General features: G+C 40.3%; 1 protein-coding gene across 9 annotated transcripts in view; it reads left to right on the forward strand.

Moving 5' to 3' along the window:
- Positions 1 to 1,139: 1,139 nt before the first annotated feature.
- The window catches only part of RABGAP1 (RAB GTPase activating protein 1), a 155,068-nt gene continuing 140,493 nt past the window's right edge, over positions 1,140 to 15,714 (forward strand). For 7 of the 9 annotated variants that reach the window (XM_082695490.1, XM_082695489.1, XM_082695487.1 and 4 more), the window contains exon 1: positions 1,140 to 1,244. The gene's annotated coding sequence lies outside the window, so the exon portion shown is untranslated. The remainder of the gene's footprint in view (positions 1,245 to 15,714) is intronic. The other 2 variants (XM_082695488.1, XM_082695494.1) reach the window with 2 other exon arrangements.

Below are 15,714 nucleotides of genomic sequence, written 5' to 3' on the forward strand. Positions count from 1 at the left end.
GCTATTTTCCTGCGGGAGTGCAGCCAAGTCTATTGTAATAGTAGACAAGTCACATAGAGGACTGCAACAGAGCACAACATTTTTGTGCTCTGGTTGGTCTGGATACATTATCCACAGGAAAACATTACATGACTCATTCACCAGGAAAAGAGCATAGGCTATTTTAATAAAGAAAAAGGAAGAGTAAGGCTGTATATTCTATAAGTTGTCATAACTTACTAGCACCTTTAGTAGCCATTGTTTCTGTTACCAGCTACATTGTAAAGTTATTCAGGACTTTAAATCTCATCTTATTACTTTTGCTCTATAGATCACTTTTGAATTTTTTTTTTTTTAAGATTTTTAAATAACCTCTAAACCCAACGTGGGGCTTGAGCTCACAACCCCGAGATCAAGAGTCACATTCTCTAGGAGTGAGCCAGCCAGGTGCCCTACTTTTGAATGATTTTAAGATAAAATTTCAGCCCCTCTTCAGGTGACACTGAAACAAACTTGTTTATTTCTGGTCTGTTCTTTGTGTCTCAAGTACCTCAAGGCAACTGTGTTGCTGCCAGTGGCCCATGGACTTGAGGCAAACATTTTTGACTTTTGGACTGAATTGTTACTTAGGCTGGACTCCTTTATAAAATGAGAAAAATCGAACATTCTCGATTTTGTGGTAAGGCCAAATGAGATACCTATAAAAGGACCTATCACAATGCACGCCTTCAATAAAGGCCAAGTGAGTCGAGTAACGTTGTTAAGGCTGCTTTTGAAGCAGCACTTGAACGTGAAAGGTGAGCAGATTTCTTGCTGCAGCACTAGTAGTCTTTGCATGGATACCTCCTTTCAGGCGCTAACAGGTGCTAGCTAGCCTGATTCCCCCGTCCCCTGTCATCCTGCTTCCAGTCCCTGTAGCAGTCACAGCCGCGGCCCGACCGAGCCCAAACACACAGCACAGCGTTAGCCCACCTTCAGGCGTGCAGACTCGGCGCAGGCGCAGACTCCCGTGGCAGGGTAAAAAGCCCAGGTGGAGCTTCGAGGAAAGGAAGTACGCCCTCGCCGCCTGCTGCTGGGCCAATGGGGCTGTTCGGCTTCTCCGCAGGCCTATGAGGCGGGGCGGGAGGCGGGGCGGAGGGCGGAAGAAGCTGTTCTCACGTGAGTAGGGGGCGGGGAGGGCGGGGGCAGGGCGGCTGGGGAGGCCCAGGCGGCGGAGCCTCCGGGACGGCGAACGGCGGGCGGCGGAGGAGGAGACGGCGGGTCGGGTAGGGCCGCGTTTTCCCTCCTCCTCCCATCCTCCTATCCACCAAGCCCGGGGGAACCTGTGACAGTCCCTGCTGGGGGCCCGGCTGTGTTCTCATCCCGCGGGGCTGGGCCGGCCAGACTGCGCTCACCTCCCTCGACGAGCCGGGTTCTGAGGGGAGCCGTGATTGGGGGGAGGGGGAGCTGTGGCGGAGGGGAGAGGGCGCATGCGCAGGCGGGAGCGCTCTCGCAGCCCCTGCCCAAACCGGTTCCCCCTGTCTGGGTGGGTGTCTGTCTACCGAGTCCTGGGCTTGCTGCAGTCCCTCTGACCCACAGGCAAAGCCGGATTGTCTCTCGACTTTCAAATTTGGGGCCAGGTCCAGTTTGGGAATCTGGCTGCTCCCTCCGCCTCAGTTTCTCCCTCTTACCAGTTGATGAGGACTTCAGCTGGCTTGGGCCTCAAGCTAGCTTCGTGGGCTGCGCCAAATTTGAAAGACTTGCTTTCTTTTACTGCTGGCCTGCCAACTTGTACTGATCTTTCTGTCTCATTTTCCCCACCTGCGGTTCAAGTGTCTCGCTCTCCCCATGTCCTTTAAGTATCTGCTCCCAGTACCTTGTTGCTGCGTCTTGGTTCTCAGCAACCCTTAGGGTTTTTCAGGTGTTGAGCCAGAGGATAACTCCAGACCAGTAAGAGTTCGCTGTCCATTGCCTAGTACTACTTTGGTCCCTGCTCTTCTAACGACTGTTAGCATCTGCACCTGTTTTACAGGCATCTCCGTATTTAAGCTTTCTCGGAGACTTCTTTATCGTGGAAGCAAAAGTGCTAGAAGACCGTGTTAAGTGATCATGCTACTAGTGCTTCGTTAGTTTAAAATCGTGTTCCAACTTGAATTTGAAATCTTTTGGCTTTTGTGGTTTTTATTAGTAGGGGGAAAAAAAACTATCGGGCATGGTTTCACCATTCATTTGATTTTTTTTCTTCCGTATAAACACCTGTGTTCCCGTACATGTGCCTGGAATAGTGTAATGTTTCTGTTTCTAGCTGCTTTGTTTATTTAAAAAGAAAACAATGGAGGGTGAATTGCACTGTGTTTATCACATTAAACTGATGTTTGAAAAGTTGAAAAAAAGTTAAATGCCAAGGAAGTACACATTAAACTTCTTTTAAATGAAGGACCTGTTGGCCTCAATTCAACGTGTATAAGGTGCTATTTTAATATATATTGAAGGTTTTTAAGTAGAGTTTACTTATAAAAACTAATAATATGGGAAAGCGTTCTTTCTGTTCTTCCTTTATCGATCTCAGATCGTATTAGATTTGTATCCATGACTGTTTTGTATTTACTAGTAACATTTAAAATTTACATGTAGCTTGAATACAGGTTAACTCAAATTCCTAATTAAAATTGAACTATTGCTATGTTGTAGTGTACTTCTTTTCTGTTTTATAACCCAGTTTACTGTTGATTAAGTTAGGTCATTGGTGTTAAGGCATATGTTTGTTTGGATAGTTAACCTACGACTTTTGTGCTTTTTGGTCTTACTGGAATAGTGTTTTATTAGCTGTTGACACGTCCTTAATTTGAGTTGAGTAGTAATTTAGTGGGACACTGTGAGAGTGAAGACACCTGTTTCCTACCTTTTACATTACATATTGAAAGAAGTGCATTGTGCACATTATCTACACGAAGAGACATGAGTTCCTCCAAATATATATCAACTTTACAGCCCAGATTCTTTGAAGAAGTCATTTTCTTTTGAGTGTATTTCCAGTTAAACTTTCCAGCTCAAATTCTTTTTAAGAAGTCACTGTTATTGAGCGTCTTTCCAGCTAATGTGTAGCCTATTTTGAAGGTCTCATCGTTTTGCAGTAATTAAACAAGTGATCTTTGCTAATGTACCTAAAGAAATAACAGATTTTAGCATGGAGAAAAAAGTATGGTTACTTTTAACCACTTTTAACTGATTAATTTAAATAATCAGTTTAAATCAGTGCTGCTGTTGAGTGTCTTTATAGACAGTGGTGTGCTGAAGTTCTGGTGTAGGCTACCCATAATATCTTTGTAGTTTTCAGTGTAATCAGATATGATTAGACTTCTCAAGCATGTGGAGTAAATGAACTCATAAATAATCTTTCATAGAGTTAGAACTTAAATATCGAAGTGCTGATTTAACCAACATACTTAAAGAAGGGTTTGGCATGACATTTGGGTACTTTGTATGCAACTGCCTTGTTTTATTGGTTTTCCATAGTTAGATCCCAAAGAAAGAAAATCCAAAGCCAAGGACTCAAGGTGGGCAGCAACTTAACAGCTATTTCCTTTTTTGCATAGATTGGTTACCCAGTCCATCCCCCACCCTCTACCTTCTGTGCCGCATTGTTTCTGAGAGATATTGATTCTTTGGAAAACTTTTAAGTCAAAATAATACTGGATAGACGGTTAAACTTAAAACCACTCTTATTGACCCTAATAACTTTGTTTCTCTTCCTATACAGAAACTGAACAAATATGGCAGTTTGCAAGTCATGACAAACACGTTAGTTACAGAATTTAGCCTGGAAGTTCCCCTCTTTTCAAAAGCAACCAGTATTTCTGAGGTAGTCATCAATGAGACTCTCTTGACGATTGCCTTTCCAGCATAGTAGAGTTTTATGAGGCCTAACTTTTCCCCCAAATTCCTTTTTTTGTGGATCACATGTAAAAATAAAGCCCTTATTTCTAAGTTCATACCTGATGTTAAATAGTATATACTACCATGCCCTCTGAAGCAGGAGGTGTATCTTCTTAAATATATGGTTGTGCTGCCAGATTGGGAGGTCCACATCACTCATAAGAGTCTACGCATGGTTGTTTCAGATCTCCAGTTAAGGTTGCATCACCTTTTTATGTTATAAATCACCACTCCTAGGAATCCATTAATCTTTGTAACCATACTTTTTTCTCCATGCTAAAATCTGTTATTTCTTTAGGTACATTAGCAAACTAGAGCCTGTGGTAACTTTAACAAAATGTTACTAACTCTAAAGCTTAACAATAATTTGACTATTTAAAAAATTTATTTTAGGGTGCCTGGGTGGCTCAGTGGTTAAGCCGCTGCCTTCGGCTCAGGTCATGATCTCAGGGTCCTGGGATCGAGTCCCGCATCGGGCTCTCTGCTCAGCAGGGAGCCTACTTCCTCCTCTCTCTCTGCCTGCCTCTCTGCTTACTTGTGATTTCTCTCTGTCAAATAAATAAATAAAATCTTTAAAAAAAAATTTATTTTATATATAATATGTAAAATTTATTAAATATAACAATTATTTCATATATACTTATAGGTATAAAAAATGCATATTATAATTTATATTTAAAATTATAAATATAAAAATTTATATTTTATGTATAAAGTATATAAAGTTATAAATATGTAACATATAATTTTATATATTTATAATTTTATATACAATATATAAAGATTATACATATATTTCCTTATTTATACATTTTGGAAATTACAACCAACAACCTGTGGTTATAATCTCATTTTCCCTTTTTTTTTTTTGAAGATGGCCCTTGTATCAGAAAAAGGAATTGATATACAGAATCTTTTGGGGGGAGCATATTTTAAATATCATCATGGGTATTAAGAGTCAGCATGCAAGGCTAAATTGGATTAAATGTTGGGGATTTGTATAATACTACTGAGAAGAGCTTTGAGTTAATCATTTTCATGTTTTTTATTGTAGAGGTAATAAACTGTTTTATGCCCTCAGAGGATGCTGATGAACAGATTCTGGCAATGTAAGAGTAGGAACGTGTCATGTAAATCTCTTTTGCTGTGACACACCATTTTCTGTGAATAGACATCTGATATATCTATACAAGAGAAATGGTTATATCCTTATTGTAGTTACCTGTTGAATTCTCTATGAATTGAAGAAAAATCTGAAATCTGTCTAACCTCAAAAGCTAATACTTCTTTGCAAAAATTATTCCCTAGCAGAAACAAATCTTTATAAATTTTTTGCTTTTGGTTGTGAGAACCAATCTTTTCAGATAGGTTTAAAAACATCTATGGAACTTAGTATTTGTGAATTTTTTAATATTCTCACACAGTGTCTATTCCAGTACTGTGATGAAAATGTGTAATAAATGTTTGCCCATCCCTTATTCAACACACTTGTCCTATGTTCATCAACCTTGTGTAATTCTGGCCATCTTATATCAGAAGGTGCAGAAAACAAGTGTGGATCCACCAACCATTTGTGGTTTGGATACACACTTTTCCCTAAAAGTAAAAAAGAGGTTATAGTAAAGAGGGTGCCCGATTGGCTCAGTTGATTGGGCATCTTCCTTCGGCTTAGGTTGTGATCCCGTGGTCCTGGGATCAAGCCCCACTGTGGGCTCCCTGCTCAGCGGGAGCCTGTTTCTCCCTCTCCTCCCTCTCTGTGATCTGTCTCGCTCTCTCTCTCACTTTCTGTCTCTCTCAAATAAATTTTAAAAATTCATACTTCCAGATATATAAAGTACTAATGTAAATTATGCCTTAGGAATCTGTTCAGGAAAAAGAGAAAACTTTTTTTTTTTTTTTTCTTCAAATCTATACTAGGGAGGGCAGACATAATCTGACTTTCTGAATGAGCTAACTTTCATTGTTCCCAAAAGTAGGTTTCTATTGTGGAAATGGCATCCGAATAATTTAAATCTTTAGTTTTGGAGATACTGTGTTGAGGTGGCATAAAGTCATCACACCGTGAGTTCTGGAAAAAATTAAAGTGGTGTTTCCTGAAATATCCATAGGAACATAGGGAAACCACCTACATTTTCCCCCCTTTTAGCTGTCAACAGTACTGCATTCAGATAATCAACTCAGAGTTAAATGAATTATTTTATGTCCATTTCTTCCACTCTTAACCTCCTGTACCCTTCATCTTGAGGTGTCAGATATAGGGGGTGAGTGTGAACATTGGAATCAGAAATACACAGATATCCCAAGTCTTGTACTTACTGTGTGACTAAAGGTAAGCTACTTAATACCTCTGAGACGCCGTTTCTTCATTTACAGAAATGGAACTGATTATGCTTACATCATGGGTTAAGATTGGACAGCACCTGGCATCTCCCCACCCTCTTCCTGATTACTCCCAATGAAGAAAGAATAGAAATGTTCATTACTCTTTTTTCTCATAAGAGAAAACTGACGCTACAACATTGTTTAAGTCACATCAGGAAGGACCAAGGAGTTAATTTTTTTAAAAATATTGTACCAGACTATTAACTTTACTAAAGCTTTGTTACTCATGACAAAGTGAAAAGTAACTCTGGAAACACTAGTTGTCTTCTTTGGGCCCTTTACTAATTTTGTGAGTTTTACCTTAAAGATCCTAAAATGTTAACAGTTGGGCTTTAAAAACTTGTATAACCAGGACGCCTGGGTGGCTCAGTTAGTTGGGCATCTGACTCTTGATTTCAGCTAAGGTCATGATCTCAGGGTCTTGGGATGGAGCCCTGCATTGGGCCCCCCCTTCCCTGAAATAAATAAATCTTTAAGGAAAAAAAATTGTATCGAACAACAAATGGATAAACAAAATTTAGTATATATACTCCATAGTATATTACTCAGTCTTAAATAGAAAGGAAATTAGGACACATGCTATACATAGGTGAACTCTGAAGACGTTGTACCAAATGAAATAAGCCAGCCACAAAAGGACAAATATTATGTGATTCTGCTATTTTTATGAGGTACCTGAAATGGTCAAATTCATAGAGAAAGAATAGTGTGTTTGTTGCCTGGAGGAATGGGAGTTAGTATTTAATGGATATAGATTTTCAGTTGGGGAAGATAAAAGAGTTCTAGAGGTGGATGGTGGTGATAGTTGCACAATAATGTGAATGTACTTAATGCCACAAAATGTACACTCAAAATGGGTAAAATAGTAATATATATTTAGCCACAATTTAACAAGATTAAAACTTTAAAATCTTTTTAAAAATTAAATGTAAACCCTTCTGTCTTACAAATATCTATATTCCTATAATTAAATTATCCTTTTAAATTTTTCTGGAATTGAACTAAAACAATCACTTTATAGTTGAAGGAAGTGAATTGCAGGTTAAAATTTGCCTGATGATGACTTTTAGATAACCTGGTTTTTCTTGCTTTTACTTGCTGTAGGCCCAAAATGATTGTTTTGTTTTCTTTTGTTTCTGGTTTTCTAAGCTAAGTTGAAATTATTCAGAAGGCTTAAATTAATATGGTTCTCTTAGCTGACTAGAATAATTCAAAGAAACAGCCTCCAAATTCAGAGTTAGACTTCAAGAAAGACACATCTATTGTTTAGCAATTACTAGTGGTGGAAAGGAATTTATTTTTATAAAGAAGGGATGATTTTCCATTGAGTTTTGTTAAATTTGTCCCACCCTTCCCAGGGCTAGGCTGTAGAAACTCATGTGAAAACTAGTGCAGGAAAACATCTGAGCCAAGGAAAAAAGAAAAAAGCTGAGATTAACATAGTGTGATTAAAAAAATAATAATAACTTCTTAGTATGCTGTTTAATTTTAAAGTGCTACAGACCCAGAGAAATTAGCCTGTTACAGCATCTTTGAGACTTGATTCTCTTCCTTCCTGTTTTGTCTTTTTCTGAACAGAGAGTAACCTTATCCGTGTTTTAGATAGATACAACTGGTACCTAACATAGAGAATGGATTAGAATGGGGAGATAATGGAGATAAGGACACCAAGGAGAAGAGCTGCATTCCAGAAAAGGACAGAGGTGCCTACAGTTTTATGCGTGAACTTAAGCAGGTTATGGAACCTGTCTCAGCTTGAGTCTACTGAGTTCGTTATAAGAAGTCAGTATCTGTTCAAGTTTATGTGAACATTAGAAATAATGCTTATATAGCTTTTTAGTACCGTGTTGGCCATAAAATTGGTAGTAGGAACTAATAAGTATTACTGTTTCTTTATATTTAGCAAGATAACTTAAGTATCCCCTCTAAGATTCCCTAAAGCTGTACTCAATTTGCTCACTGATTGAGCAACAAAAATGATGGGTATTGTGAAGGAAGTGATGAGTGTTTTGGTCCGAAGGCAATCTAAGATCTATTTTTTGACTCAGTGTTAACTGGTTTTGAGTTTGACAGTTGGGAACTTGATGAAGAGTCAGCGAGGTACACTCAAAGGTAGTCTTTTTGAGTCTCTTCATTCTAGTTGCCATCCATATCCATATCCCCAAGTCACATGTATGTAGTGTAGCATATTTGTCATCTGTCCTCCTACCAGTTAAACACTGATTAAAGAGTATTATTCAACCAAATTTATGTAAGGCTGTTAGTAAACAAGGATATAAAGATAATACGAATAAAACCCAAGATCCCAGTCCACAAATAGTTCACAGGGACTGTCTGTGCTCATTGTATTCCCAGTGTTTACTGTAGTGGTTTTTATTTAGTAATTGTTTCTGGAATAAAATGATCAACCAATGTGTTGGAGTAGGGAAGAGGTATAATATTATTCTACTGTGTGATAAATGCTATAATTTTGTGATAGAATTAAAAAGCAAGCAAAAGCCTTAGGGAGCCCTTGAGAGAAATAATGAATATTGCAGAAAGGAAAGGGGGAGTTTGGATATTTGATTGTAACATAAGATTGCTGGTGAGGGAGAAGAACTACCTGGAGAAATGGAGACCTGTTCCTAGATTAGCAAACAACATGGGCAAAGGCTTGAAAGCATAAAAATGTATGACATATTTGGTGCATTTCTGGTATGGTTAGATAGAAGGAGATAAGACTAGAATGATAGACTGTTTCCCTGTTTTGAAGACTAATGAGAGTTGGGGTTTTATTCTATTTTCAGTCAGGGGCAGTCAAAGGTTTTGAGGAAAGGGTGGGATATATGATCAGATCTAAATTTTAGATACTTGATAATCAATGACTAGGAAAAGTGTAGATTATTATTATTATTATTATTATTATTAATTTTATTTGACAGAGAGAGAGAAAGAGAGAGCGCACAAGCAGGCGGAGTAGCAGGGAGAGGGAGAAGCAGGTTCCCTGCTGAGAAAGAAGCCTGATGTGTGGCTCAATCCCAGGACCCTGGGATCATGACCTGAGCTGAAGCCAATTGCTTAGCCAACTGAGCCACCCAGGCGCCCCATAGGGAGAGTCTAGGAAAGGAAATTTATGTTTTAGTTGAAAGAGAATGGGGTACTCATGAGTCAGTGACATGAAGCATGTCGGAGAATAAGATTGGGGTGTTTTGGAACCAAAATCTATTAGTGTTCCAGGGGAGAACATCTCTGTCTTGGATCAGTAGTTGTTAACCAGGATAAGGAACCTATGAGGAAGAAAGAATATGTTTGTGTGGTTGACAGAGGTTTACATGGAATTGATTTTGAGATGGTCATGAATACATGTAGCAGAACTGTCCTGTGTATTCTCACAACATCCTTCGCATACCTCTATTATACCAAGCACTATATTATAATTTCCTGCTCATCTGTCCATTTTCTGTACCACTGTAAGCCTATCCTAGGTAAAGACTACCTATTGTTCCTCACCATAACATTATACATAGTGCCTGGCACATGTCAGACACTTAATACGAAATAGAAAGGAAAACACAGGGGCACCTGGGCGACTCATTTGGTTGAGTGTCTGGCTCTTGATTTCAGTTTAGGTCGTGATCTCGTCGGGCTCCGTGCTGGGCATGGAGCCTGCTTAAGATTCTCTCTCTCCCTGGGCGGCTCAGTGGGTTAAAGCCTCTGCCTTTGGCTCAGGTCGTGATCCCGGGGTCCTGGGATCGAGCCCCACATTGGGCTCTCTGCTCTGCCGGGAAGCCTGCTTCCTCCTCTCTCTCTCTCTTTCTCTGCCTGCCACTCTGCCTACTTGAGATCTCAGTCTGTCAAATAATTAAATAAATAATCTTTAAAAAAAAAAAAAAAAAGATTCTCTCTCTCCCTGCCCTTCCTCTCACCCTCCTCCCTCTCAAAAAAAAAAAAAAAAAAAAAGGAAAGAAAAACATAACAGAAATACCCATATGGAATTAGAGAGGAAAGATAGAGCTATGAGTATTGTCATCATGCCAAAAAAAAAAAAAAACATTGTGACTGTGTGAGCTAGTAAGAGCCAGGGAAAAGTGGAAAAAGAAGAGGAACAGGGTGGAACTTAAAGAATGGGCAGAAGAGGGGCACCTGGGTGGCTCAGTTGGTTAAGCGTCTGTCTCTAGCTCAGGTCATGATCCTGGGGCTCTGGGATTGAGTTCCACATCAGGCTCCCTGCTCTGCAGCAAGCCTGCTTCTCCCTCTGCCTCTGCCTTTCATGATCTCTGTCTCTGTCTCTCATGATTAAATAAATAAAAACTTTTAAAAAGGAGGGGGTCAGAAGAAAGGGAACGTAAATGATACCTGAGAAAAGGTAGTCAAAGATAGAAAGTGGAAGCAAGAAAGAAGTTTCAGAATAAAGAAATGGTCAGCATTTTCATTTATTTCAGTGGTAGAAGATGATGAGAACTGAAAAAAAATTATTTGGGCTTTGAAAGTTAGTACTGTACTTGACTAGTTTGTTTATTTCCTTTTTAAAATGACGCTGAGAGGGTGCCTCGGTGGCTCAGTTGGTTAAGCCTCTGTCTTCAGCTCAGGTCATGATCTCAGGGTCCTGGGTCCTCAGCAGGGAGCCTGCTTCCCCTCCCCCCCGCCTGCCTCTCTGCCTATTTGTGATCTCTCTGTGTCAGATAAATAAATAAAATCTTTTTTTTTAAAAAAAAGTTTTAAAAAAATGACTCTGAGAGAGTAAAATACTCAGGGCCACAGATGAGGTGTTTTGTGTGTGTGTGTGTGTGTGTGCGCGTGTGTGTGTATGCGCGCGTGCGCGCGCATGTGTGTGTTTTTAAAGACTTTCTTTATTAGCACATGAGAGAGAAGGAGTAGGTGGAGGGGTAGAGGGATAGAAAGAAGCAGACTCCCTGCTGAGCAGGGAGCCCAACATGGAGTTCAGTCGCAGGACTCCTGAAATCATGACCTGAACCAAAGGCAGATGCTCAACTGACTTGAGCCACCCAGGTGCCCCCACAGATGAGGCTTTAAATTAAGTTTTAAAAAGAGGAGGTTCGATAAGGGTTGGTGAGAGATGGAGGAGCCAGATTTTTGAGAGAGGGACTTCTCTTCGACTGGAGTGTCCTCACGAAAGTGGTGTGGAGGCGGTTAATATTATTTTGGGAGGAAAGAGTTTCAAGGAAATAAAGATGAATTAGAGCCCTGGAATAGTGGCTGGGAACTAGCACATTTTGTCTCAAGCATGTCAAGTTCAATTACAAGTATCACTCACACCTCTTTTATTGAGTTAGGTAGGTCACTTATTGGGAGGTGATTTTTGCTTCTACTAATTGCACATAAGCAAATTCATGTCACTGCAAGTTTGCTGTTTACATTACTCCTCTGAATGTTAGTATCTGATAGTACTTTGTCCAAAAAACGAGTTTTTAAAAAGCAAACACTGATTGCCCAGGAGCCCACTGCTATTGAAGGACTATCAAAAGAAACTTTATCATGGGCAGTTCTTTTCTTCTTTTTTTAAAGATTTTATTTATTTGAGAGAAAGAGAACAAGCAGTGGGGAGGGCAGATGGAGGGAGAGAGAGAGAAAAGCAGACTTCAGGACGCCTGGGTAGCTCAGTTGGTTGGACGACTGCCTTTGGCTCAGGTCATGATCCCGGAGTCCCGGGATGGAGTCCCGCATCGGGCTCCCAGCTCCACGGGGAGTCTGCTTCGCTCTCTGACCTTCTCCTCGCTCGTGCTGTCTCTCACTGTCTCTCTCAAATAAAAAAAAAAAAAAAAGAAAGAAAAGCAGACTTCCCACTGAGCAGAAAGCCAGATGTGGGACTTGATTCCTGGACCCTGGGATTATGATCTGAGCCAAAGGCAGATGCTTTACTGAATGAGCCACCCAAGTGCCCCATTTCCTTTCCATTTTACTCCCCATTAGCTGGGTCTCTAAGAAAGAGGAGATTGAGAATGAACATGATCTTCTTTTGACAAGACTGAGGTGCATTATTTGCCATGATCTTTGCAGAAGTATAGTTAAGTATAAATTGTCACTTAGGGCACAGAACAGTAAATTTAGGCTAAAAGTTTGTAAAGAGTTTTGATATCATGAGACTAATTTTCTTTCTTTTTAAAAAATTATTTTGAAAAGATTTATTTGCGTTGAAAATAGGGCTACCTACCCTATGACCCAGCAACTATCCTACTGGGTATTTGCCCTAAAGATACAAATGTAGTGATCTGAAGGGGCACGTGCACCCGAATGTTTATCGCAGCAATGTCCACAATAGCCAAACTATGGAAAGAACCTATCTGTCCATCAACAGATGAACGGATAAAGATGATGTGGTATATATATATATACAATGGAATACTATGCAGCCATCAAAACCACAGAATCTTGCTATTTGCAACAACATGGATGGAACCAGAGGGTATCATGCTAAGCGAATTAAGTCAATCAGAGAAAGACAATTATCATATGATCTCTCTGATATGAGGAATTTAGAGGCAGGATGGGGCTTTGTGGGGGGGAAGGGAGGGGGAAAAAGAAACAAGGTGGGATCAGGAAGGGAGAAAAACTGTAAAAGACTCTTTAGTCTCAGGAAACAAACTGAGGGTTGCTGGAGGGGAGGAGGATGGGAAGGATGGGGAGGTGGGGTGATGGGCATTGGGGAGGGTATCTGTTACGGTGAGCGCTGTGAATTGTGTAAGGCTGATGAGTTTCAGACTTGTACCCCTGAAACCAATAATACATTATATGTTAATTTTTAAAAAAGGATCAGTCCAACAAAAGAATAAAATAAACTACCCATCGGGGGGAAAAAAAAAGATTTATTTGAGAGAGAGCATACTAGCTGGGGGAGCAGCAGGCAGAGGGAAAGGGGGAGAGAGAATTCCAGGCTAACTCATTGCCCAACATGGAACGTGACTCAGGACTCAATCCCATAACCCTGAGATCATGACTTGAGCCAAAATCAAGAGGTGGTTGCTCAGTTCACTGAGTTACTCAGGTGCCCCTTTTTATTTTGTAATTTTTAAATTTTTAATTTTTTAAAAAATTTCTAAAAGATTTTATTTATTTGACAGAAATAGAAAGTGCACAAATAAGCAGAGTGGCAAGCAGAGTGAGGGAGAAGCAGGCTGTCCGCTGAGCAGGGAGCCCAATGTGGGATCATGACCTGAGCTGAAGGCAGCTGCTTAACCAACTGAACCATCTCAGGCACCCCCAATTTTTTTATTTGTAAGATTTTTATTTATTTATTTGACAGAGACCACAAGTAGGCAGAGAGGCAGGCAGGGGGTTGGGAGGAAGCAGGCTCCCTGCTGAGCAGAGAGCCTGATGTGGGGCTCCATCCCAGGACCCTGAGATCATGACCTGAGCAGAAGGCAGAGACTTTAACCCACTAAGCCACCCAGGTGCCCCCCCCTTCATTTTTTTTTTTTTTTTTTTTTTTTAGCGTTTTTATTTATTTGTCAGAAGAGAGAGAATGCACAAGCAGGGGGCGCTGCAGCAGAGGGAGAAGCAGACTCTCCACTGAGCAGGGAGCCTGATGTGGGATTCAAACCCAGGACCCTGAGATCATGACCCATGCTGAAGGCAGGCACTTAACTGACTGAGCCATCCAAGTGTCCACAGGCACCCCTTTTTAAAATAATTTTTTATTAAATTTCTGTGCCCAACATGGGGCTCAAACTCACGACCCTGACCAACCCTGTCTACTTACTAAGCCAGCTAGGTTCCCCCATGAGCCTAATCTTCAATCAGAAAATCTCTAAGGATCTTTTATATGTTAATAAGGGTAAAAGTAGTAAAAGAAGTTCTGAAAAACTTAACAGTTGAACTTTTGGGTTTGATGCTGGAGGCTGCGTAAACAAAATCACCTATCATTTTAAGTGACTTACTGACTTTTTAAAGGTGATAGAGAAGGAAACATCCTTGAACTTGACTCACCAATCTGGTCCTGTTGGTAACTAGATATGCTAGGGTCTAGGTTGTCACTTGTTTAAAAGAAGGAAATAACTAGTGCCTACCTATACCAGGATCCATGTATGTATATTATCTTATTAAAATGGGATAAAAATCCTTATTCTGTCTACCTTATAGAATTGTTACGTGGTAAAATGAGATTAAGAATGTGTATGTTTTAGTAATCTGTAAAGTATCATATAAAGGTAAAACATTTTTTATTTAGAGTATTCCTTCACATTTATTTAGATACAAAGAAATTAGAATGTAGAAAATAAAAAAGCTATGTATTTTTGTCCTAGTATTGTTTCTGAAACTGAATTACCTTAATCAGTTGATACTTGTTAATTTAATTCTTTTTTTTTTTTTTTAAAGACTTTATTGAACTTTTTGAGACAGAGGGCACAGGGTGGGTGGGGGATGTGCCAGAGAGAGAAAGAGAAGCTGACTCCTTGCTTAGCCAGGAAGCCCAACGCAGGGCTCGATCCCAAGACCCTGAAATCATGACCTAAGCTGAGGGCAGACACTTGACTGAGCCACCCAGGTGCTCTGATAGTTGTTAATTCTTTTAAAAATGGAAGTTAGCTTAAAAAGCTGTAACTAGGGGCACCTGGGTGGCTCAGTGGATTAAGCCGCTGCCTTCGGCTCAGGTCATGATCTCGGGGTCCCGGGATCGAGTCCTGCATCGGGCTCTCTACTCAACAGGGAGCCTGCTTCCTCCTCTCTCTCTCTCTGCCTGCCTCTCTGCCTACTTGTGATCTCTCTCTGTCAAATAAATAAAATCTTAAAAAAAAAAAAAAAGCTGTAACTACTGGGTGCTTATACTGTTTTTCGTGTGTTAATAAATAAGGTGTACATATTTTCCTTAGTAATTTTTACAGTAGTTTTGTAAGCTACATAGTACATCATTTTCACTTGTGGGAACTAAGGCTCATTATGACAAAGCTCACACTATTAGGGAGTACAGCCAGTATTCTAACTTAGGTTTTTCCAACTCTTAGATTTTATTTATTTATTTGACAGGCAGAGATCACAAGTAGGCAGAGAGGCAGGCAGAGAGAGAGGAAGAAGCAGGCTCCCTACTGAGCAGAGAGCTCGATGTGGGGCTCGATCCCAGGACCCTGGGATCATGACCTGAGCCGAAGGCAGCGGCTTTAACCCACTGAGCCACCCAGGTGCCCCGGTTTTTCCAACTCTTAATTGTGTGCTTTACTGTCACAAATGTGACATGTGTTCTGTCAGTCAGTAGATGATCTTACCTTTTCATTGGGTGGCTCTTGTTCTTTTCCATCTTTATTTACCATTTATCCTAATTTTTTAGCAGGTATTTGAGCGCCTACTATGTGCTAGTGTCCTGGGATGGAGCCAGGCACTGTTCAGGTGCTCAGGTACAGCAGTTAATGAAACAGACACATCTTTGTCCTGGTGGGACTTAGGTTCTAGCTTACATGATATTTAAAAACAAATGATAAAAACATAAAGTGTGTCAAATGGTGATGG

Source organism: Mustela nivalis (assembly GCF_964662115.1).
Source record: "Mustela nivalis genome assembly, chromosome: 13".
NCBI classification, from domain to species: Eukaryota; Metazoa; Chordata; class Mammalia; order Carnivora; family Mustelidae; genus Mustela; species Mustela nivalis.